At 43.4% G+C, this 25,802-nt stretch overlaps 1 protein-coding gene across 5 annotated transcripts in view; it reads left to right on the top strand.

Annotated features, from left to right (window-relative positions):
* Positions 1 to 25,802, top strand: part of RAB27A (RAB27A, member RAS oncogene family) — a 95,615-nt gene that overhangs the window by 3,836 nt on the left and 65,977 nt on the right. For 3 of the 5 annotated variants that reach the window (XM_030576742.1, XM_030576738.1, XM_030576740.1), the window contains exon 1: positions 5,348 to 5,455. The exons of 1 other annotated variant lie outside the window; for it this stretch is intronic. The gene's annotated coding sequence lies outside the window, so the exon portion shown is untranslated. Of the gene's footprint in view, positions 1 to 5,347; positions 5,456 to 15,465; positions 15,558 to 25,802 lie in introns of those variants that run through there. One more of the 5 variants, XM_030576741.1, reaches the window with a different exon arrangement.

Raw genomic sequence — 25,802 nt, 5'->3', positions numbered from 1 at the left:
TTATATGGGGGTAGAGGTGTATGTGTGATCTGAGAATGGAGTTTTGACCCAACACTGAGTTTCTTAGCTCTTTAACAGCATGTTACAATCTTCATGCTGTAAAAGTAGAAAATTAAACATAGAAGAGTGCCTTTTAGAGAGAGAAGCTTCCTAATAGTGTGAGCAGAGAGCTGAAAGGGTCAGGGTCTGCTGAGTTGTAGTTTCAAGTCTGACACTGACTTTCAATATGTCTTGTTTTGTTGGGGGGGGAGGGGGGAGGCACTGACTTTTCTCTGTACCTCAGTTTCATTGTTATTAAAATGGGGCTAATGCTAACCTGTGATTTCTCACAGGGAATTGTGAGTAGATAGCTAGTAAATGTCAAGCACTTTGGTGGTGGTAGGTGTGCTTATTAGTCTGTTCTCCACTGTCAGTGCAGGATTGCTACCTAGTAACTATTTCTTAATGTCTTGTCCATCATGGTTCTAATGTTCTACTTGATGGGACTCTTTAGGAGTGAATGCTGAAGTCTAAGAAGTCACCCTTTGGAGACTAGTTCAGCACAAAGTTTGAGATGTTGTATATGTGAATTTGAAAATGGTCACCATAATAAAATCTGGTATTATGGTGAAATGGCAGTGCGCACGTTCATAGTATTAATTTTAAAAGCATAACTGTCTTGGAAAAGCTATTTTAATTCAAATCCAGGTTGTGTCCATATGGAATCCCATTTGGACAGCACAAGAAAAGTGTATTTCCCTCAACTCATAACATTTTAGTATTAAACTTTTAATCAGTTCCCTTCCTAAGACTGAAGGAAGTGGCAGCTGGATTATTTGGTGGGTTAATAGCAGGTGAAATGAGGAGACAGAAAAATAGGGAGTGGAACAGGTCAGGCAGTTGTTGTAACTGGAGTGTAGAAAGCCTATCTTAACTGTGAGTTCAAGTGAGTGAAAGTTCATAAAATGTTACAACAATCTTTAACAATCAATGTTGATAGAAAAGTTACAATAAGACGACAAATCTGAATTTTTTTCAAATGTAATTGGCTACTCCTACAACTTACGGACTGTTATAATCATGACTGGTAAAGAGGCAAATGAAATTTGGAAATTAATAGACCAAAATTTCTGTATTGGGCGTTTGTTTTGTTCAATTAAATCTATGAGGGGATATTGTATTCCACTCATGTCCCCCCCTTTGTGGATCTGCCCTCTCCCCCCAAAAAGTGCCTTTGGTGATCAACAGGATGGATTAGACTGAGGGGTGGTGGGGGGACAAGAGATTTTTGTCCAGCCCAGAGCCTGTCCTTCACTGGGGAGCCTTGATCATTGGGATGTCTAAACAATCGCACTGATGAGGACTCCTGATCAACGTCACTGGACCAGCAAGGATCTCAGTCTGATACACGAGATGCTGGTCTGTCTTTCCTTATGTTCCTTTTGGTCCTCCTCTCTTTCTTCTCGTGTACACTCTCTGTCTTGCTCTATGCTTTTCACCTGATCTAGAGACGAACTGCACTGCAAGGCACCAGCATGACAGGATGAGACAGCCCTCCAGCTTTGCCCAGCCTGAAGGAGACTGATAAAGGAAAATGACCTGACCAATCAGCAAGATGGCACCCCAGACTGAGAAAGTGAATGAGGGTTTCCTCTTTGACTTGAACTGTTCTCTAGGCCTTCATCTGGGCATGTCTAAATCTTGCCAATTGTTTCTTTATAACATCTATAAGATGTGGTCTTTCCTCTCCATCCACACAGCTAAAACTCTCGTTCAAATTCTCATCATTTCACATCTTGATTAGTGTAACCTCATCTCTTGACTTGAGAAATTTAGTCTTGCCCCTCTCTCATCTGTTTAGCCATGTCAGCCTTCTTTGGGTTCTTTCCCTGGCTCCCTCTTCACATCAAATATAAACTGCTTATCGCTTTCATGGCTCTTCAGTCTATCACCCCTCTACCTGTCATCTCTTCTGTATTGATTCACACCTCCTATTGGCCCATGCTACTACTTTCCATCCCCCATTTGTTATGTTTTCAAACTAGCCCCTTAGTTCCATGCTGCCCCTCAGACTTGGGGGAGCATCCTGTAATCATGCGCACAACTATTTCCTATTATCCTCCTCCATGTTCCTCCTTTAAAACTCTTCTTTACCATGAGGCCGATCAAAAATATTTGACAACTGTTAGGCCGCTGGTGTATTGATACCACTGGTGGTTCTGGACCTGGAGTATACCTTGTCATGGGCAGATAAGAAATTAGAAAGGACTGAAATCATATGCTGGTGCTATGTTGTGCTCTGAGCAAGATCAATGGAAGATGGCAAATGAATTTATCTGAAATGTTGGAATCTTGTTCCATTTCTTATGGGAAACTGAAGGCATTGCTGATGCTTTCTTTGTGATCCGTGTCTGTTTTTTGTTCTCCTTGACTTATGAAGAACTACATGCTCCTGCACTATGCCTTAATTCTTTCCCTAGTAATAAATCATTAAAGTGGCCAGAGTCTGCTGTTAAGCTTGGCGTTGCGTTCTTTTGTATGGCAAAACTTAATTCTGACTCATTTCACTTATTTGAGGTGTGAAATCCAGATTCAAAATTTGCCTCTCCTGTTTGGCTTAATAGCTAAGTTTTCTGTCAATGAGAGAGGCGAGGTAATTTGCACCCTCTGAAACCCAGGCTTTCAGTTTTGAACAGGAAATGCTGTAAGAGATGAGGGGGAGAACTAATAGTGGCATACGCAGTTCATTTATTAGATACATTAAAAAATCTTGAACTGTGTACAGGGCTTTGTGTGTAGTTGTGTCAGCCCCTCTCTCACTGCAGATAGCTGAAAGGATCATGGAAAACTGAAGCATATTCCCAAGCAGTTGAGTACATTACCTGGTTCTTGAAATGTTCAAAACTATTTTGAGAGGGGTTGTACCTACTTCATAGCAGCAGTGTAAGAAATAATACTCAACTTTTATTTGTTTATTTTGATTTTTCAATATATAGAACAGGTTTATTTTATACACTAGGTACTATGAATTAAAAATACAGTTAATACAACACCAGTTAACCCTCCATCACAAAACACACCCTCCAAACAAAACTATCCTCTTCCACAAGTATCAGCCTAACTAAGGTGTTCCTCTGACACCAAGAACATAGATCTCAAAGACCTTTACAAAGGGAGGTGTCATTATTTCCCATTTTACAAATGCAGAAGTATGCCCAAATCATACAACAGGTATGTGGCAGAGCCAGGAGTAGAACTGAGGTTATCTGACTCTTAGTTTACTAAGCCATGCAATCTGTCAATTTTCCAAAGCACTTTTGCATTATGTTATTCCAGTGTAAGCCTGCTTTAAGGTTTATGACTAAAAGAAGCAGGATATCAGGGGCAGGGAGTATTTGAGAGAGAGCACCTGTTTTACAACAGAAGGGGGAGGAACAGTCTGGAGAAATTTTTTTGCAATTGTTTTGAGTTGGTTTCAAAAGGAAAACAGCTGCCAGGGGGCAGCAACGATTCACGATGTTAGCTGTTATCAAAATTAACTATGGGCAAAAAGTAATGTTTACCCCTGGAAGCCTGCTATATCTTCCTGTAATAAGCAGTCTGTCTCACACTCAAGGAGTGTAAGCTGCTTTCAGAAAAGATATATTGTACAAGAGGAATAGAAAACACCTTTTTCAAGAAAAAAGGATCACCGCCTATTCACCTTTCTGCACTCTTACTACTTTGTGCTCAAGAAATTTCAGCAGTGTTATGTAGTGTCCCACTTTGGCCTCTGCCTCAGAGGAAGCTGCACTCAATTGGTACTAATTATACCTAGTTTGTAAAATGCTTTGCCATTTATTTGCAACAGAGGATTTTCTTTCATGTAATATATTTACTAGCAGTAGACATAGGGTTTACAAATCCAAGATCTAAAATAGCTAGGCTTTGCAGTAATTGGGGACAACTGCTATTTATTATTTAAAATATGAATAAGTTATTGCACAGGCCAAAGCTGGCTCTAGCAGACTATGGATACGTCTGTTACATTGTACACCCATCTCAAACCCCCTACTCTGGGAGGTGGGTGGGGGGAGAGGGAGAGTAAAAATCCAGATGTTACTCAGGTTCAAGTCCTGTCATTTTTTTGCTGTGTGGATGCAGCTCAAGCCACAGACCCATGTCAGTCTGCATAATGTAGTATGGACATAATAGCTTGGTTGTGGGACGGGGATCCAGTAATTGTAAACCTAGGTTTACAGTGGAGTGGGACTGCTCAGGTGTAAGTTTAGAAACAGTGGGTCCCACAAACCTGTGTTTACAATGCAATTGAAGCATACCGGAGGATCACTGTTACATATCTATGTAAGATGGCAACAGATTAAGTAAAGATGTGATGTTGAACTGGTGCAGTTTTGGGTGGGGACATACTTAAGAGTGCCTTTACTTGCCCTGTGATATGTCACTAAACTGCAATATAAGTCTCCACAGAGGGGTTTGCACCAGTTTAACTCTTATCATTTAAAAAGCTGATTTGTTGTTAATATAGCACTGAGGAGCCCTCCTCCTTGCCCAGGATCTTATTGTGCCAGGGCAACAACTATCCTTGTACATAAAGCTGAGGTGTACAGGGGCAAGCTAAACCATATAACCACTTTTAAATCGAGATGTGTGCCTATGCACAGAGTTTAGCACTAGCTCAATTAAAACCAAGACAGGTTTGAGTGTTGACAAGTTACCCTTATCTTCCACCCCTCTTTATTACACTTGTCTTGTATTTAAGGTGAGGGTAATCGGGTAGAGGCTCTTTCCGTGTGTTTTGACAGCACCTGGGGGGTGTCTGACCCAAACTTCACTCAGAGGTGCTGGAACAATTTTTATAAGGGTGTATGGGTGTGCTGAGATCCCTTGAACCAGATAGCAAGTGTGAAAAATTGGGATGGGGGAGATAGGCACCTATATAAGACAAAGCCCCAAACAACTGGATTGTCCCTATAACATTAGGACAGCTGGTCACCTACATGTAATGAAACCACTTCGTGCCAGGGTTGTGGCCGCGTCCCCTCCTTCCAGCACCCCTGACTTCACTATAAACCTGCGCTACAGCAGGAGGGGGCCCCGAAGGAGGGGGGTTAGCTGCTCTCCGTTAATTTAGCTGAGACGCAGGGCGGGGGGGTCCCCAGGAGCGGCCAGTCCCGGGGGCTGTGGCACCGCAGCGCACTAAGAGCCGTGGGGCCGCGCGGGCTGGAGCCGGAGGTCCCCGCCACAGGACCTGGCCGGGCTCGGCTCGGCACTCACCGCCCGGGCGTGGCTAGGGCTCCCTCCGCCAGGGGCGGCGGGGCGGCCCGGCACAGAGGGGAGGGGCAGTGACCGCCCCTCGCTCGGGCTTACGGGAAGTGATGTCGCCCTGACGGAAAACACACGCTCGCTGCCTAAAAAGGGGCAGGGGCCAGAGGGACTCGGCGCTGGCCGGAGCAGAGCGGGGAGCTGCCGCTAGGTAAGGGGGCTCCGGGCCCCGTGTGCTCGTTGGCCGCCAGGGGTGAGGCGCGCCCGGCGGTGTGAGGGCGGAGCCAGGGGCAGGGCAGGAGCATCCTGGAGCGGGGCTGGCGCCCGGGCTGGGCTGGGGAGCAGCGTCCAGGAGGAAGGGCTGGAGCTGGTTACTCCGCGGAGGACGTGTCCTCCGGTGGGGGCGGGAGATGGCCGCTGTGGCTCGGCGGGAGCTGGTCGCTCCGTGCCGTTACGGGGCGTGGCCCCTGCGCAGGTGTGAGGCGACCAAATGCTTCGTTTCGAAGTAAAACCTAACGGGCCCTGCGGGGGCAGGATCCCAGCCCTCGCCAGGCCTCAGGAAAAGCTGCTGGACACTGGGGAATAAACCTCTCCAGGTGCCCCGAGCCTGTCCCGCCAGAAACCCGCAGTGCAGCACCCTGAGCCTTCCCTGTTGGGAAGGGCGCCGCTAAGCGCGAGTTCTCTCCCCTGGTCTGGATGCTGAGTGACCTCCCTTCCCCGTGTGTCGAGCCGTTTGACATCTCCCTCCGACTGACCGGAGCTTGGCAGCTCCCGTGGAAACAGCACTGGGAGAAACTTGGTGTCAACGGGAGAGATCGGTGCACTGACACAAAGCAAAGCACGAGGGAGACGCTGCAGACGGACCTGAGGGGCTGGGAGTAACTGTTCATAGTTCGCGTTTGTTCCTCTTTGCTGTCAAAGAGGGGCTAGACCGGGGTTCTGTAGTAGAACAAATGACAGGTGTTATTGCTTTAGGCTGTTTAACGTTGCTAATCCGGAGCTGAATTAGAATGAAAGACAAAGAGGATTTTTTTTTAATTGTAACAAATATTAAAAAGGTCCCAAACTATCCTGGGGTGTATTTTTAAAATAATCAAGATATGTTTTCCTTGGGCCTCTAGGCTCAGCAAACATGGTGAACTTTGCAAAACAAAAATAATGAATCATTTAAAGGGAGCTTTGCTGGACTCCGTTTTCTTAAGATCTGGTTTGTCAGGTGCAAATTAAACTTTTCCATGTTCTTTTTCCAAAAGTTCTGCTGTGAACTTTTTAAGGCTTCTGTCCTGCAAACACTTAAGTACATGCTTAACTTTATGCACTGGAGTAGTCCCACTGAAGTCAGTGGGATTGATTATATGCCTGAAATAAATATGTATGTGTTTGCAGGATCAGTGCCAAATTCATGTACTGGAGGGAAGAACTTTTAGGCCCTGATATTGCAATCATTTATGCATTTGCCTAACTTTATTATGGCAAGTAGTCCAGCTTGCAGGATCAGGGCCTTAGCACACAGCAGCTAAAGAAACTGCACCTTTCCCAGCACTGAGGACTTAAAATTAATGGGGTTACGTAATTAAAAAAAGACTTTTGAGGTGGGTCAGTTACTGATGAGGGGGCAATATAAATGTATGTCAACAAGTTATGCACATACTAATAATAATTACTTGAAATCTCATCATTACCTAATAATAGCCCTGCCATCTCTGAACTAAGATTTTGATCGTGTTAGAACTAAGGAACAGCAAAGAGTAATCAAGATAACTTCCCCTTCCTTTAGCCTGTGTAAAACTTTCATAGTAACAGGTAACAGTACCCTTGACCTTATTTTAATGTAAATTCTAAAAGGGCATGTCTTCACTGTCTGAAATCAACAACTTTAATTTCAGTCTCTGCTTTGAGCTGCATCATCATACCTTAATTTGAACATCTTGATTGCGTGAATGATCAGAGACATACTCCTAACCACTGATGCTTAGATACTTTGATGATAAAAAAGCCTTACTAGGAGTAAAAGGCAGGGCTGGTGGGTGAGGGGCAAGTGGGGCAATTTGCCCAGGGCCTTGCAGGGGCCCCCATAAGAATTCTTTGGCCCTGCCGCCGCCGCCTTCCCCCATCCCCCGGCACCTCAGCGTGCCATGTCCAGGAGTGGCCATGGACAGAGCTAAAGTGGCCTGGTTTGGGTGGGGCCTGAGCTCCTCCCTGCTCAGAGCTGCATGGTAAGGGGACGGGGCTGTGAGCTCCGGGCCGACCGGCAGGAACTTAGGCCCCGCTGGAGTCATACCACTGCAGTGCTGTCGAGGGCTGCTCCTGGATGCGGCACGCTGAGCCCCTGGGAGAGGGGGGAGGTAGGAGTAAGCAGCATGGCAGAGGGCCAGGGGGGTTGGATAAGGGGCAGGGAGTCCTGGGGCCAGTCATGGGACAGGGAAGGGGCAGAGGTTTGGGGGGGTTGGTCAGGGGAAGGGGGGGTTGGATCATGGGCATTCCCTCCTCCCCTGCATTCCCCGAGGCTCCAGAGGGGTTAAATCAGTGGCTCTCAAACTTTTGTACTGGTGACCCCTTTCACATAGCAAACCTCTGAGTGTGACCCCTCCGCCGTATAAATTAAAAACACTTTTAAAAATATATTTAACACTATTATAAATGCTGGAGACAAAGCGGAGTTTGAGGTAGAGGCTGACAGCTCGTGATTCCCCAGTAATAACCTCATGACCCCCTGAGGGGTCCAGACCCCCAGTTTGAGAACCCCTGAGTTAATTTAATTTTAGCACCCTGTGTCCATTCACATGCAGGTGCTATTTTGAGTATTTCAGTTTTCACAACATAGGCTCATCTCAGATTCTGGAACAAGCTCAAATGCTCAGTTCGTGGAGTATGGACATAAGCTATACTAAAGACAAACCCACAGTAACCATCTCCAGTTTGTGAGGGACCCCGTGGAGCCAGTTTCTAGGAAACAGATACATTCATGGAGGTTAAGTCCTTTCCTGGCTATTAGCCAGAATGGATAAGGAATGGTGTCCCTAGCCTCTGTCTGTCAGAGAGTGGAGATGGATGGCAGGAGAGAGATCACTTGATCGTTACCTGTTAGGTTCACTCCCTCTGGGGCACTTGGCGTTGGCCACTGTCAGTAGACAAGATACTGGGCTGGATGGACCTTTGGTCTGACCCAGTATGGCCATTCTTATGTTCTAAGCTAAATGAACCCAAATTGACTCATATCTGTCTCCATAAGAGTATCAGAAACCTGGAAAAATCTCTGACTGGATGGGCTCAGGCGTTTGGTCACAAGCTGAGGTGGTTCAAAAGTTTTGGATATTTTTTTAAGCAGAATTTTTTTTTATTGTTTCTTTAAACAAACACAGCGAGCAGCAAATATTTGGCTACACACTTCTGAAACCCCAAACCATGTTAAGGTTTTGAGACTAATTTCAGCTTTTCAATTAAAAAAAAGAAAACACAACAAATTTTGAAGGAAAGCAGACATCATCCATGATTTTTTCCTGCTTTTTAAAAACTCCTAGTTTTCGATCCAAAAAAAGTTTGGCGGAAAATATTTGTCCAACCCTTCTAGTGAGCTTTAGTACCTTTTAGCACTACCTGATGCTGAGAACCAGTGATACCTTGTAAAGGTGACTTGAAAAGAAGTTTTCTCAAAACTGGGTTTGTGCTGAGATGTGGAAGGTTTTATTTTTCCCAGGGCTGCCTGCGGAAGGGAGGGGGCAGGGAGTGGGGCAATTTGTCTCGGGCCCTGTAGGGGCCCCCATGAGAATATAGTATTGCAACTTTTTTTTATGGAAGGGGCCCGTGAAATTGCTTTGCCCCAGGGTCCCTGAATCCTCTGGACGGTCCTGGTAAAAGGTTATCCCAGATACTATTGGAAAGATAATTTTCTCTAGAATTGCAGTATGATGTCAGGTTTGTTTGTGACCTACTAAAAATGTTTCAATTTAAATGAATAAACTCAATTAGCAGAACCCATTAATTTCTAAAATATAACTAGCATACCTTAAGTATCCTGTGTCTTGGACATATTGTCACTTGTGTTGTATTCCCTCCCTGTGCCTTTTCAAAGCTATTTTTTCCTTATTATTTATTATTTCTATTAACCCTGTGAATTGAATCCCTAGTCATGGATCAGGACCCCATTATGCTAGGTGCTAATAGCACTTCTGTCACTGTTTTCCTGGCTGGCACAAAAGAACACAATCTGAAAAGCAGTATAGTGATAGAGTTCATGATGCTGAAAGACTACCTCTAACGTATAATAAAAATGAATACTGGTATTTCAATATGCTATTGTGTCTAGCCAAGGATTCAAATTTATGGTTAAAGGTCTTATTATTTCAGTCTAAAGTAGTTCTGCACTGGTGGTACATTGTGTAACTTAGAATTTGTCATTTAAAATTATTAATAGGTATAACACATTACAGACTAGAATTTTAAAGCCTTGAGCCCAATGCGGCTTTTGTTTTAAGCTTTTTCTTCTCTGTATGAGGCAGAAACATGCTGGTTTATCACTTAAACACTCAGGTTTTTTTTCCTTCCAAAAAGAAGAATGTTGAGCTAAAGGGATTTTTAACTGGATTTAGGTATACAGACAAATATTTTTGGTAGTAATCAGTGACTTTTCTGTAGGTGGTGTTTTTGGAGAATAGCTCTATTACTGCCAGGTATCTGATGTGCTGGCACATTGACTGTTAATTAGTCTGTCACTCCATCACACACTCCCTTGCTCACATACAAGGGATGTTACTTAGAACAAGTTACCTTTTGTGAGGTCTAGAAAGTGAGTATTTTATTTAGGAGCCGGTATAATGGCCATTGGAAGTGGTACAACAGATTCGTTGCTATTGGTTATATCCTCTATTAGTTATAAGTCTTTGCTGATCTAGTAAGTGTCTCTAAAAAAATGATATTAAAAAAAACACCTTTTGGTTTAAAAAAAATGCAAGAGAAATTCTTAAGTAATTGTTCTGCTTCACACTACGTTTTCCCACCATTGTGTTTAGCTTATTGCATGTTCAGGCCCTGATCCTGCAGAGATTTAAATTTGTGCTTAACTCATTTAGCTGAGTGGGACTAGTTGTGTGCTTAAAACTAAGCATGTGCATGAATCTTTGCATGTTTCTCCTCTTTGTCTTGAAAACCCCATCCATGCTGGAAATAAAAAATTATGTTCACCCATCTGGCTTAAACATGATTAAAACTGGTTCAAGCAAACACAGTGTAAACAGGGGGACTGCACTGGTGTGCATCAAAAACAATCTCTTGCAATCAGCAGAAAATAGATTTTATGGAATTTGTTTCAAAGGTCACACCACTCCTGAGTATTCAGGGTTAGCTTGAACCATGCTTTACACCAATTCTTGTAACCCACTTTTTGTCTCCACTGTGGATGAAGCCTTGATCAGTGTGGCAACCCAAATGCTTCGTTTTTGTAATTGATCTTCCATATATTTATTTTTCTATATAATATAATTTTACCATGATTGTGGCTCCTGGGAATTGGCACAACATGATCTTTGTGAGGATTTTACCTACTGTAAGATCTGGAAATTCCATTTGCTACTCACCAGACAGCTCAGGGGCAGCATTCCTTGGTGAAAGTGGAACTAGTCTGTCAATCTGTGCAAGAATCAACAATTTCACACAGCCTCTGACAAAGCTGAGTAAAGGCTGCTACTGGAATTTGTGGGAGATGGATCTGGAAAAAAAAAAAAGTCTGGAGAAAGGTAGAGAAGAAACATTTGTTTCTTTCTACTTTGCAGAAGCCAGGAGGCTAGGGGAGAGGTAGAAAGTAGGTTAAGTATCCCACTCACCAAACAGTGAGGAGGCTCTGGATCTTGGGGAGTGGAGAGGATAACTTTTCCAGCAACTGGTGTGGGGAGGGAAGGAACTCATAGATTTCAGGTACATGCTCGCCAGAGGCTGATAACTAAGATGGAGTTTTCAAGCAGGATCTAGGCACAGGAATTCTAGAACTCTGCCCCTTCACAATTGCTGGGAATTGGTTGTCCTATACTGGTGGTGGTCCTCCCACCTCTATCACCAGCATCTGCTTTTCTTCCCTTCATGCTGGGGATGATAGTAGGTTTAATCCTATGGCTATGAAAGGCATAATGAGGCCTGATCTACACTGGGGTGGGGGTGAGGGTGTCAATCTAACTTACGCAACTTCAGCTACATGAATAATGTAGCTGAGGTCAACGTACTTAGATCGACTTACCGTGGTGTCTTCACTACGGTGAGTTGACTGCTGCCTCTCCCCCATTGACTCTGCTTGCGCCTCTTGCTGAGTTGGAGTACAGGAGTCGACGGGGGAGCACTCTGGGATTGATCGCTGCCCACTGATCTGGCTGGTAGGGAAGACATATCCTGAGAGACTGTGATTGGAAGCAGAACACAGACAATAAAGTGAGGGTCAAAGTTGTCCGTTGGAACACTTATCTTAGGAATGTGGTGGATTCTCCATCACTTGAAGACTTTAAATGAAGACTGGATATCAATATAAAATCTATAGTTCAAACAGAAGTTCAGGGTTGGATGCAGAAATTATTGGATGAGGTTCTTTGTCATGTGTTTATGCAGGAGTTCAGACTAGATCAGTGTTTCTCAACTTTTCCAGACTACTCTATCCCTTTCAGGAGTCTGATTTGTCTTGCATACCCCAAGTTTTGGCTTCAGCCCTGCACAGTAAGGCTTGGGCTTCAATTTTCTGTCCTGGGCCAGAACAAGTCTAACACTGGCCCTAGCGACCTCATTAAAATGAAGTCGTCCACACTTTGAGAACTGCTCATCTAATATATACAACAGTATTAACATGTCATTTTCTGTATGAAATTTTAGTTTGTGTTGACTTTGCTAGTACTTTTTTTGTAGCCTGTTGTAAAACTAGGCAAATATCTAGATGAGTTGATGTACCCCCAGAAGACCTCTACGTATCCCTGGTTGAGAACCACTGCACTAGATGATCATAAGTGTCCCTTACAGCTTTAAAAATCTATGAATGGAGGTGTCTAGTAAAGTTTTCAAGTTCTGACCTATCCTCTAGAGTCCAAAGGTTATGTACTAGATACTACTTCAATTTTATTATCTAGAATTCCTTTTAAAACAATCATCAGAGGGGTAGCCATGTTAGTCTGAATCTGTAAAAGCAGCAAAGAGTCCTGTGGCACCTTATAGCCTAACAGACGTATTGGAGCATGAGTTTTTGTGGGTGAATACCCACTTCGTCGGATGCAAACGATGGTAGTTGGTGAAGTATCCAAACGATGCATAATGCACATAATGCAGAACATTCTGTTAGTGTACACATTTTTCTTTTACCACACAGTGTATGTGTGGCAGTACTTTCTTGCCAATAAGTGAGCCACCAAGTTGGTGGGTGGGTATTTTTTGGTTTGCTTGTTTTGGAGATGTTGAAATGGTTAATCTTCTTTTGCGGGCCAGCTGTTTGCAAAATGTTGTATTGAAATTCAGAGAATTTAATTTTGAAGAAATCAAGGAGCAAAAATCTTCAAAATGCCAAAATACTACTTTGGTGAATTGCTTAATGACTGGCTCCTGGCTTTTCACCCACACACTGGGCCTCCCTTGACCTGAGAAAAATGAGTAAGAGGAGGCAAGAGGGAGGCTAATGGGTAGCATCCTACATTGGTGGAGGAAGAGGGAACTAACAGGTAGCATCGTAGGTTGTGGTTCTGCAGACTCGTGTTTATCTTTACGCATGTGTGTGAGTAGTCCCTTTAAAATGAATTGGAGCTTTAGTAGGAATCTGCAGGCCAGCATTGTGGAAGACAGGCAGATTAGCTAATCATCCGGAAGATGGAGCCATGGAATTGCTTATCCAAACTAATGTGAACCTTAAAGGTGAGGATTCAGTCTGGGAATTGTTTCTAACTTTCTATGAACTGGTTCATCTATCCCTAATTATGAACTACAAGAATAAGCAGCTTAAGTCTATGAGCAAAGCCTGCAATTGTTTCATTATAGCCTCAGTAGTTTGTGAGGCTGTAGGGATAGCTTATTTAATTCTGTTAATTAGAACAATACTGAAATTGTTATACAAACTTTTATTTAATTGTAAATGTAGCATGCTAGGCTGTCTTAGGCATTGCTGGCAAAGTCTCACCACTGTGCAAGCTATGCTTATCTAGAACACTGGAATTAAATGTCTTTAGGACTAAGAATCTTGATGTTGAAGGCTGAGGTTTCTTAATAGTAGGACCTCACTTATGTAATTGGCTATTTTTAAGCAGGAGCCTGGCCCCTCTTAGGCCAGGTCTTAGGGTGACCAGATGTCCTGATATTTAGGTGTTTGTCCCGCATCCCAACCGATCTGTGGTTGGGACGCAATTTGTACCGAGATTTAGTTCTGCCGGCAGCACTCGCCTTATTTATTTATTTATTTATTTGCTACTCTGCCGGCAGCACTCGCCATTTGTTTTTGCTCTGCCGGCAGAGACCCCCCCTGGTCCCCATGTGTCCCGATATTTTCTCCCCCTCATCTGGTCATCCTATCTATACTACAAAGTTTTGTCAGCATGGCTGTGTCAGTTGGGGGTGAACAAAAACACTTCTTCCTGGCAAACCTCCAGTGTAGATGCAGATATGCCAACAGAAGAGGGCTTCTGTCAGAATAGCTATTGTCAGTTGGGGAGGTGGTGGTACTCAGCTGGCCAAAGTCCTCTTTCTGTTAGCATACACAGTGTTTATGCTAGGGGGCTCTGACAGTACAGCTATACCGGTATAGTGTAGACTTGCCCTTAGAAACAGATGCAGGGTGCATCTCTTTGTCAAGACCTTGCCAACTAATTTAAACCTAGTTTCATAGGTGACTGGTAAAGCTGCAGGCAGCAGGAGTGAGTATGATGTCTGAGCCCTCAAGCCTTGTAAGGTGCCCAGATACCACGATGATGGGCACAAAATTACTATTTTAAGGCAAAATGTAGTCAATAAGCTGGATTCAACTAGGTAATGCAAAATCTGCCTGGGGGTAGAGGTGGTTGGTTACAGAAAGTAGTTGCAATCTTCCAGTGATGAGGGCAGAACTGAGCTTGTACATGGTGCTGGTTGAGGAGGAGGCATAACCAAGACAGGGTCCTTAAAGAACCTCTGTTATAAACTAAAGACCTCTGCTCCATGCCTCTCCCCCCAAAGTATGAGCACTGAGGAAGGAATATGGGGAACTGCTATCAGAGACACCCTTTGTGCTGTACTTGTATTTGAGGATACAAATGATTCATTATCAAGTGATAAATGTGTGGGATCCATGAATTGTTTACAATGCTAGAACAGTTTGTGCCTGGGTTTCTAATTTTGCGCACACCTTTACTATGATTCTGCACAAGTATCCAGTATATGGGTGTATAGGTTGCCAAAACAGCATCTAAATAGCAATTTGTATGTGCAAATAAAATACCTGTGTTGTGCATGCAGTTTTGGTAATTGCACGTGTAAATGAAGGAAATAATTCCATGCCTGCAGTTCTGAAACTCAGGTCCTCTTAGTGGTGAATCACATAGTGGGTGAGGGAAAGAGCTACCTGTAGGAATGGCATCACAAAGCAATAAGTACTGTACTCCTGATCAGGGCCGCCCAGAGAATTCAGGGGGCTGGGAATTGCCGCCGAAGACCCGGCACTTCGGCAGCAGGTCCCTGGTCAGAAGGACCCCCTGCCATGGGTTTTCGGGGCACTTTGGCTGCGGTCCCAGGGCAGAAGAACCCCCTGCCGCCGAATTGCCGACGACAACCGGGAGCAGAAGAAGCTCCAGGGGCCCGGGCCCCATGAGAGTTTTCCGGGGGCCTCAGAGTGAGTGAAGGACCCCACTCCAAGGGGCCCCCAAAAACTCTCATGGGGGGTCCCTGCAGGGCCCAGTGCCTGGGGCAAATTGCCCCTCTTGCCCCCCCTACTCTGGGTGGCCCTGCTCCTGATTATTGCAATGTCCTTCCCTGAGCTATTGGTTTTTGGAACACTGCTGTTAAGATCATGGACAAAGTTGGCAGCACTCAGCACTTTCTGGAAGGGTAGATGCTGATGACTGTTTTGCAGAAGTACTTTCATGTAAGATTTTTTTCCCTACCATTTCTACCTACTTAGAAGTGTCTGGGCTGGTTTGACAGCTGCTATACAGCCCTGAAAATGAACAGCATGTGGTGCACCAAGGTCAGCCTGGAGACAGCTGTCTTGTTGCTTTCATAACAGTTGGTTATTTTGTTCAGTCAAACAGGTATAATGAAACTGGCTGCTATGAGGTCTGAGAAGGAAGAAAACAACCCTTTCAAACAAAATAGAGTGGAGGCTAGCATCAGAGGTGAGGACTACTAACAGACTGAAACTCCTCTAGCCTCTGACAATAGATATGCCAAAAAACTTGATGGTTATTGTGGGCTAGTGATTTACCCAAATCAGACTGATTTTGTAGGTAGCATATTTTTTCTAGCTAACTTGATTTAATGCCTGTGAAAAATTAGTGTCTGCTTTTCTGGTTCTCTTATCTCTCTCTCTCCCCACCTGTTTTTAAAACATTATGCATGATGTTTCAAATTCATAATTAGTAAGGGACATCATGTGTTTACAGCAAGAACATAGGTGATGGCTGCATTATAAATACTTAGATTTGCATTGCATTGAAAACATAAGGGATTCACTTAATTAATACACACAACCACAATTACTATGCACTTCTCATGCTAAGGTTACAACATTAGCCATCCAACAAAACAGTAAAAAGTTACACAATGCAGACTGGTGTTATCAGGAGCAAGTAGTGCCTTCCTGTAGCAAATATTTTTACTTGTTAAAATATAACTCATGTCCAAAGTGTGAATGGTGATGAAAAGTTGGTATTTTTTTTTTCTCCAGGTTTTAGAGCAGATCATTTATGTATTTAATTTCTGATTTCAAACCAGACTTCCTAAGTGACTGAATGTGCCTCAGGGTGCAGCCAGTATTTTAGATTTAATCTCCTTTGGTTTTGCTAAGAGTTGTTTTTACTTTTGTTTCAGGCAGGATTCCCGTATTTTAAGCTACTACTGGTGCATAACATCATATACCTATGGCTCTTCGTTTTTGGTTATTTTATTTATTTTTCCTGGGAATTTATCAGTGTTTATTACTACAACAACAAAAAGAGCTGAAAATTGGTGCAAAAAACTATTAATTTTTCAGGGCAAATATTAGGGGTTATTTTGCTGGATGGAAGGATGGGCAAAAAGTATTCAATAGATTAATGCTTTGATGAATGGAATTCCATGTGATTTGCTGCAGAACTAAAACAGAACTCAAAACACAATGCCATCTCTGAGTTTAAGAAAACAATATATCTCTAATTCCCAAATAAAACTTTTCATTTTAATAAATAGTTTACTGTTATAGACTTTGAACTATTAGTCTATAAATATTTACATTTAATAATTGGGCACAATATTTTAAAATATTTATAAATACTCACTATTTTATGTGAAGTCCTTCAGTGTAATTTCCAAAAGTCCTGCGTAGCGTAGGCTTATAGCAGTCTTTTTAAGGAGTCTTTTCCAAGGGCCATTCTCCTACTGTCTTGGATGTAGTTGAATTTCAAAAATACTCTCTAAACATCAGTTGAGCAAGGTGGGACACCGGGGATGCGAGAGGCAGCAAAGCTCAAAGTTGGAAAATCAGTGGGGTGGATTTTCCAGAATTCAAGAGAAATGATGGAGTGGTTGTCTGGGGAAAGCATGGCTATGTAGGCGCAGAATTCACTTTTCAGTTTTTAACTTTCTTCGTTAGAAGCCCCAAAGGGGGAGATTATATGAGCATACTTTTTAAATTTATCAGCTGAGGCCACACTTTTACAATGAGGGTCAAACATCACAATGGCTTTCCAGAATGATTCGCCACTATGTAAAGCTTCAGGGGATATAGTGTGAATGACAGTAGCTTTCCACTTCTTTGATGGCTCTTCGTAAAAACTTTTGCGAGGTTGTCCTACTCAGTGACTGGCAACATAGACATGAAAAGATTTGTTTTTTCTGGAATCTCCCCAGATGTGCTTTTGTGAGAAAGTTCTGCAGAGATATTGTTAACCAGAATGCCAAACACCTCTGTATTAGAAAATGTGCCATCTGTTAAAGAATTGGAATCCAATTCCTTCAGTGCTTCATGTAGTGGTTGAAATGTTTCAATCAGGAATTTGAGTTTTGTGCAGAGGCTCTGCCTAATTTCTTGAATAGCTGCTTGAGATTTCAGCTTTTTGGCTTTTGCATTGTTGAACTCTTTGTGGTCTAAAGGTCACGTTAAGACTCCCAATGCCTTCTGAACACACTGTATAGCCAAATACATACTAAACTATCCTGTCGGTACAACTGCAACTGGAATGCTGCCTTCAAACGCGATCTCTTTGCAAACATCATAGAAGTGGGGAGGGGGAGGGGTTGTTTTCCCACTTGAATGCTTGAAAACATCTAGCATCTATTACAAAGTTTTTCAAATCATCCATTTTGGGAACACCTGTTGTATGAGAGACAGAAACCTGCAGCAGGTGAGCTAGGCAAGACAAAACAAAGCAATTCAGACTTTTTGTTCCGCTTTACATTTTGTGTGAACTTCATGCAGTAAGAAACAGAGTTGGAATTCACTGTTGCCACATACTTCCAAGTAAGTGCATGTTCATTTAAACTTTTACTGACACAAGCTGCCTTTACAAACTCCAAATCTGCCAAAATGAGTGCAGGGTTCCCTACAACAAAATCAAAAATGAAAACAAAATCACCAGGCCAGGTTGGTCGAAAACATCTGGTGATTTGTCAAAAATCAAAGAACTGACTATATTTCTGGCCAATCTCTTTAATTTTGTTGGTCCGAGCAATATCATTCTCTTGGTCAGATTGAATTTGGCAAGGATTTTGCAGTTGGACAGAAATTTTGTACAAAGTTCCCCAAAGGACCATCACCAAGGCCTAGCAGCTTCCATGAAAAACAGAGGGCATGTACAAATTCACTTACTACATGTTGATCTTGCTCTTTCTGCTGTGCCCTCATGAATGCTGATTCCAATGTTTGCTTGCTTTGTTTTTGATTTCTTGTTTTAGTTTTAAGTGTCATTTGCTCTGCAAATGTTCTTTAATCTGGTTGGCCTGAATGTCAACTTAGATGCCAAACTGTTTGCAGCACATACACTGCAACTTCATCCTTTTCTCCTGTTTTTTTTATTTTAAACTTTCAAATACTTCCTTATGTTCTAAAACTTATTCTGATACAGATTTTCATTTTTTCCCCCATTTTAGTGTCAAATCTTTAAACCGTTATTTGCTAACAGCTTGAAATGTGTATGTGGGCATTAGATTCATCAGTAAGTTCAGATGTGCATGCACTTCAGAGCTTGTGTGCATGCCTGTTTGTTTGTGTGTATCTTCTAGACTAATATATAGCCTTACTTCAACACACAACTTTGCATATACACTTAGACTAATGTATTATCGTAAAACCTGTATCTCATACAATGTATTATATTTTCCTAATAAAACAAGTTATTTTTAATATAATTGAATGAATGATAAAAAGGTAGGGTGAAAATTGTGGGGGCTAAAAACTAATAATACTTGTAAAAACCTAGAAGGTTTTTTTTGGGAAAAATGTGTTTAAACTGAAAATGATGGGGCTTACCCATCCTTACTGACATGTTCCTGTAGCAATGCTCAAATTTGGTGGTCTGCTAATGCTGGGTCTTGAATTGTGGGGCTATATTTGTTTATACCATACTTGAACTTGCATTGGTGCTGGAATGGAAAAGAAGGGGGACACAAGGGGAGAATGTGTCATTATTTGTCCTCATTTGAATATAACATGGTAAGAGCTTGATTCTGCTCCTGTTGAAGTTGATAACCAAACTTCCATGGGAGCAGGAACTAGCCTCAAGCTTTTGAAAGGTTCTTTGGCTATAAAGCCTGATTGGTGTTTGCTTGTTTGTTAAACTGTGAATTTCCGATATGGTGCTCCAATGCCAGAGACATAGAGTAGGTTTCTTTTGCTGTGTTTGTGCAGCAGGAAGTAGAAGTCTTGGTTTCAGAAAGACACTCAAGAGAATCCTTTGGAAGAGTTATTGAGAGGCTGCTTGGAGCAAGCTGCTAGAATGGAATCTTGTCTTAAACAGATTAAATGAGGCATTGTTCCCTCGTATTACAGAGGGATTTAACCTATGCTTATGCTGTTAAAACTTCTTCTTATTTGGATCTGCAAATGTGAAGTTAATTTGACCTACCATAACAACAGAAAACTAATTGCAGTTAGTTCTTAAAGTACATTGTGGTTTTTCAACTCGGACATTTTGCATAGAAGGTTAGAAGCCTGATTGCACAGGGTGCTGAACACATTCAACCTCCAATGACTCAGGAAGTGTTCAGTGCCTTGCAGCCATGACTTTTTCACAAAACCTTTAGAATTAGAGGCAGCAACTCTTTTCTTGGTGGGTGGGAAGGGTCATAAATTGAAGGAGACCTATGTACTTGGAGAACTCCTTTTAATCACCTATTTCAGAAACATCTGTAACTTAAAAAGCATCTTAATTTTTGTGAGATGATGTAGAGAGAAATGAAGGAAGAACTCTGGCAGCCTGGTAGGACATGCTTAATTGAGGGAGAAATTGAATGAGAGGGTAAATGCAGTTGTTGACAGTACCGAATGTGGTGATGGTTTAAAAAAATACATGGGAATTACAAGAGATCAACTTTCATTAACATCACTACAAGAAAGGCTAAGCAGTAGTGGGACAAAAGTAATGTGTGGCTGTCACCCAAGAAAAGGCATGTTCCTTCAGTTTGTATTAGATATAAAGTCTAATCTGAGATGTGAGACTGGGCAATTTTATGTTTGTTTCTGTCTGCTGGTCAAGAGAGTGCTAAATAACAAATGCTTCCTGGCTAACTATGTCCACATAAGCATTGTCTTGACAGGAAAAGTGGTTGAGTTTAGCTAACGTGCTAGTTAAACTCATTAGTCTCTTGAAAATGGTATTTAGGAGCCTGTAACTTAGATGGTTTTTGAAAATTTTGCACCAGTTACTTGGTCAAACTGTAGCTTAAGCTTCTCTCTGGGCTAGAACATGAGCTAAAACCAAGCTAATTGTGTTACTCTGCGGCTATAGTAGGAAGTCTACCCTACAAAGTTTTGTTGGCATAGCTATGTTGGTCAGCAGTGTGGGGGGAAAAAACCTCTCTCTTAGCAGACGTTGCTAGGGCAGCAAAACCCCAAATGTAAAGTTGTTTGGGAAGGTGATACAACTATACCAACAGAAAAATTCCTCCTGTTGCATAACCTGCATTTACACTAAAGGCTCTGCAAAGCATTGATAGAGTAGACAAGGCCTAAGGCCCTTCTATTCAAGACAAAGCCATAGTGAGGAAAAATATTTACAGCTTTTTATGGAGAGGGAGAGGGGGAGAGAGAGAGAGAGAGAGAGAGAAAACTCTATCCTATTGGGTAGCTGTAAAGAAGCTGTGCATTAGGAAGAGTGCCCTGTGTATTGAAAGACCTTCCGTCTCCCTGCCCCCCCCAAAAGTTCCCAGTCTTAAAGATCCAGTTTTAAAAGGCAAAGTTTCTGTTCTTTTACTGTGCTAGACCAGATCAGCCAGAGCAAGGAACAAATATGTTCCTTGTTAAACAGCTAACAAAATTATCCAAAGCACAGGACTTGGTTGTGATGGGGAACATCAGATGGCTGGGCAGCTCTTAGGAAAATAACACAGCAAGGCACAGATTATCCAATAAGTTCTTGGAATGTATTGGAGACAGGGGTGAAAGTAACTTACAGGACTTAGCGGTACTGCCGGAGTCCTGAGGGGGGCGTGGCCACATCCGGAAGAGGCGTGGCCTCTCACGATTTAAAGGCCCTGGGGCAACAGCTGTGGCTGGGAGACCCAGGGCCTTTAAATCAACCATAGGCTCCTGGCTGAAGAGGTGGCTGGGAGCCCCCGGGGCTCAGGGGCAAATTAAAGGGCCCGGGGCTCTGGCTGCTGGTGGAACCCCGAGCCTTGCAGGGCTGGGGCAGGGATTTAAAGGGCCCAGAGCTCCTGCTGCTGAGGGGAGCCCCGAGCTCTTTAAATCCTGGCCCCAGCCCGGCTGGCAGAGCCGTGGCCGGAATTCAAAGGGCTCTGGGCTGTCCACAACCACGGGGAGCTCTGAGCGCTTTAAATCCTAGCCCCAGCCCTGCCACCGGAGCCGCAGCCGGGATTTAAAGCGTTCTGGGCTGCCTGCAGTGGCGGGGAGCTCTGAGCCCTTTCAGTCTCATCCGTGGCCGGGATTTAAAGAGCTCTGGGCTGCCCGATTTGATAGGGACAGTCCCGATATTTGGGGCTTTGTAATAGGTGCCTATATAAGACACCCAAATCCTGTCCCATGTTTTCACACTTGCTGTCTGTCACCCTACATGGAAAGTAAGTCTAAAGGGAAAAACAGTAGAAGACAGTTGGCAGTTTTTCAAAGAGACATTAAGGGCACAAGAGCAAACTATCCAAATGCATAGGAAAGATAGGAAATATGGGAAGAGACCACCCTGGATTAACCAGTAGATCTTCAATGATCCAAAAATAAAAAATGAGTCCTACAAAAGGCGGAAACTAGGTCAAATTAGAAGGATGAATATAAACAAATAACACAAGTATGTTGGGACAGAATTAGAAAGGCCACGGCACAAAATGAGATCAAACTAGCTAGAAACAAAGGGTAACAAGAAAACAATCTACAAATACGTTAGAAGTAAAAGGAAGACCAAGGCCTGACACTACGCGTTTATACCGATTATAGCAGCATTAAACCGATTTAACGCTGCACCCATCCACACAACGAGGCCCTTTATATTGATATAAAGGGCTCTTTAAATCGGTTTCTGTACTCCTCCCCGATGAGAGGAGTAGCGCTGAAATCGGTATTACCATATCAGATTAGGGTTAGTGTGGCCGCAAATAGACGGTATTGGCCTCCAGGCGGTATCCCACAGTGCACCACTGTGACCGCTCTGGAAAGCAATCTGAACTCGGATGCACTGGCCAGGTAGACAAGAAAAGCCCTGCGAACTTTTGAATTGCATTTCCTGTTTGCCCAGTGTAGAGCTCTGATCAGCACGGGTGGCGATGCAGTCCCAAATCCAAAAAGAGCTCCAGCATGGATCGTACGGGAGATACTGGATCTGATTGCTGTATGGGGAGACAAATCTGTTCTATCAGAGCTCCGTTCCAGAAGATGAAATGCCAAAGCATTTGAAAAAAATCTCCAGGCTATGATGCAGAGTCCACAGCACAGTGCTGTGTGACAAGCGTAACGGAAAGCCAAAGACTCAAATGGACGTTCATGGAGGAAGGGAGGGGGGACTGAGGACTCCAGATGTCCCACAGTTCCCGCAGTCTCCGAAAAGCATTTGCATTCTTGGCTGAGCTCCCAATGCCTGTAGGGTCAAACACGTTGTCTGGGGTGGTTCAGGGTATATCTCGTTAATTTATTCCCTCTCCCTCCCCCGGAGAAAGAAAAGGGAAAAAAATTGTTTGACTTTTTTCAGTGTCACCATATGTCTACTGCATGCTGCTGGTAGACACGGTGCTGTGGTAATGAAAAGCAGCATCCTCTCCCCTCCCTTCCCCGGTGGCAGATGGTACAGTGCAGTAGGACTGGTAACCGTCCTCGTCATCAGCCCGTGAGTGCTCCTGGCTGGCCTCAGGTGAGGTTGGCCGGGAGCGCCTGGGTAAAGATAGGAATGACTCCTGGTTATTCTTGGCAGATGGTACAGAACGGCTGGTAACAGTCCTCATCATAGCAACTGGGGGCTGAACTCCATCAGCCCCCCCCTTTCATGTCTAAAGAAAAGATTCTGTACTGCCTGGACTATCATAGCAGCTGGAGGCTGCCTCCCCCTCATTTTATCTCACTAAAAAGTCAGTGGTGCTTATTCCTGCGTTCTTTATTACTTCATCACACAAATGGGGGGACCCTGCAATGGGGTAGCCCAGAAGGGTTGGGGGAGGAGGGAAGCAACGGGTGTTGTTGTTGCACGGAAACCCCCTAGAATGGCATGCAGCTCATCATTTCTGTGGGATCTGACACGGAGCGGCTGTGCTCTCTGGTTCTCTGATACACTGGTTCTCTAGTACACTTGCCCCATATTCTAGGCAGGACTCGCTCTATTTTTAGATACAACATAAAGGAGGGAATGACCCGGGGGGTCATTCCCATTTTTGTCTTTGCACCCCCGGCCAACCTCAGCAAAGGTCAGCTAGGAGCACCCATGACAGCAGCAGACGGTACAGAACGACTGATAACCGTCATCTCATCGCCAATTTATAATGGCACAGCAGACGGTACAGAACGACTGGTAACCATCTCTGCTACCTTGCAAAGGCAAATGAATGCTGCTGTGTAGCGCTGCAGTACCGCCTCTGTCAGCGGCATCCAGTACACATACGGTGACAGTGACAAAACGCAAAACGGGCTCCATGGTTGCCATGCTATGGCGTTTGCCAGGGCAATCCAGGGAAAAGGCGCGAAATGATTGTCTGCCGTTGCTTTCCCGGAGGAAGGAATGAGTGATGACATTTTTTTACCCAGAATCATCTGCGACACTGTTTTTGCATCATCGTGCATTGGGATCTCAACCCAGAATTCCAATGGGTGGGGACGACTGTGGGAACTACGGGATAGCTACTCACAGTGCAACGCTCCAGATATTGATGATAGCCTCGGAACATGGACGCACACCACCGAATTATTGTGCTTTGTGTGGCCGCATGCATTCGACTTCATACAATCTGTTTTACAAAACCGGTTTATGTAAAGTCAGAATAATCCTGTAGTGTAGACATACCCCAAGGATAAGGTAGGCCCGTTACTCAATAGGGGAGGGGGGAAACAATGACAGAAAATGTGGAAATGGCAGAGGTGCTTAATGTCTTCTTTGTTTCGGTTTTCACCAAGAAGGTTGGCGGTGATTGGACATCTTAGTGTAGTGAATGCCAGTGAAAATGAGGTAGGACTGGGAAAGAGCAAGTTAAAAATGACTTGGACAAATTAGATGTCTTCAAGTCACCAGGGCCTGATGAAATGCATCCTTGAATACTCAAGGAGCTGACTGAGGAAATATTTGAGCCATTAGTGATTATTTTTGAAAAGTCATGGAAGACGGGAGGGATTCCAGAAGACTGGAAAAGGGTGAATATAGTGCTCATCTATAAAAAGGGAAATAAGGACAACTCAGAATTACAGACCAGTCAGATTAACTTCTGTACCCGGAAAGATAATGGAGCAAATAATTAAGTAATCAGTTTACAAACATCTGGAAGATAATAAGGTGATACGTAACAATCAGCATTGATTTGTCAAGAACAAATCATGTCAAACCAACTTGTTACCCTGTCAAAGAGAGTTATCAAGCCTTGTGGATGGGAGAGGGGGAGAAGCGGTAGACGTGGTATATCTTGACTTGAGTAAAGCTTTTGATACTGTCTCGCATGACCATCTCATAAACAAACTAGGGAAATGCAGCCTAGATGGAGCTACTATAAGGTGGGTGCAAAACTGGTTGGAAAACCATTCCCAGTGCATAGTTATCAGTGGTTCACAGTCATGTTGGAAGGACATAATGAGTGAGGCCCCACAGGAATCAGTTCTGGGTCCAGTTCAGTTTAATATCTTCCTCAGTGATTTAGATAATGGCATACAGAGTACACTTATAAAGGTTGTGGATGATACCAAGCTGGGCAGGGTGGCAAGTGCTTTGGAGGATAAGATTAAATTCAAAATGATCTAGACAAACTGGAGAAATGGTCTGAAGTAAATAGGATGACATTCAATAAGGACAAATGCAAAGTACTCCATTTAGGAAGGAACAATCAGTTGCACACATGCAAAATGGGAAATGACTGCCTAGGAAGGGAGTACTTTGGAAAGAGATCTGGAGGTCCTCGTGAACCACAAGATAAATGAGTCAACAGTGTAATGCTGTCGCAAAAAAAGCCATCATCATTCTGGAATGTATTAGCAGGAATGTTGTAAGCAAGACAAACAAAGTAATTCTTCTGCTCTACTCTGCACTGATTAGGCCTTAACTGGATTATTGTGTCTAGTTCTAGATGCCACATTTCAGGAAGAATGGGGAGAAATTGGAGAGAGTCCAGAGAAGAGCCACAAAAATGATTAAAGGTCTAGAAAACATAACTTATGAGGGAAGACTGAAAAACTTTGGTTTGTTTAATCTGGAAAAGAGAAGACTGAAAGGGGACATGATAACCGTTGTCAAGTATGTAAAAGATTGTTGCAAGGAGGAGTAAGAAAAATTGTTGTTTTTTTAACCTCTGGGGATAGGACAAGAAGCAATGGGCTTAAATTGCAGCAAGGGAGGTTTAGGTTGGGCATCAGGAAAAACTTCCTAATTGTCAGAGTGGTTAAGCACTGGAATAAATTGCCTAGGGAGGTTGTGGAGTCTTCATCACTGAAGATTTTTAAGAGCAGGTGAGACAAACACCTGTCAGGAATGGTCTAGATAATACTTAATCCTGCCACCAGTGCAGGGGACTGCACTAGATGACCTTACAAGGTCCCT

The sequence above is a fragment of the Gopherus evgoodei genome, chromosome 10, assembly GCF_007399415.2.
Source record: "Gopherus evgoodei ecotype Sinaloan lineage chromosome 10, rGopEvg1_v1.p, whole genome shotgun sequence".
Classification (NCBI taxonomy): domain Eukaryota; kingdom Metazoa; phylum Chordata; order Testudines; family Testudinidae; genus Gopherus; species Gopherus evgoodei.
This window is presented reverse-complemented; position numbering and strand designations above follow the sequence as displayed.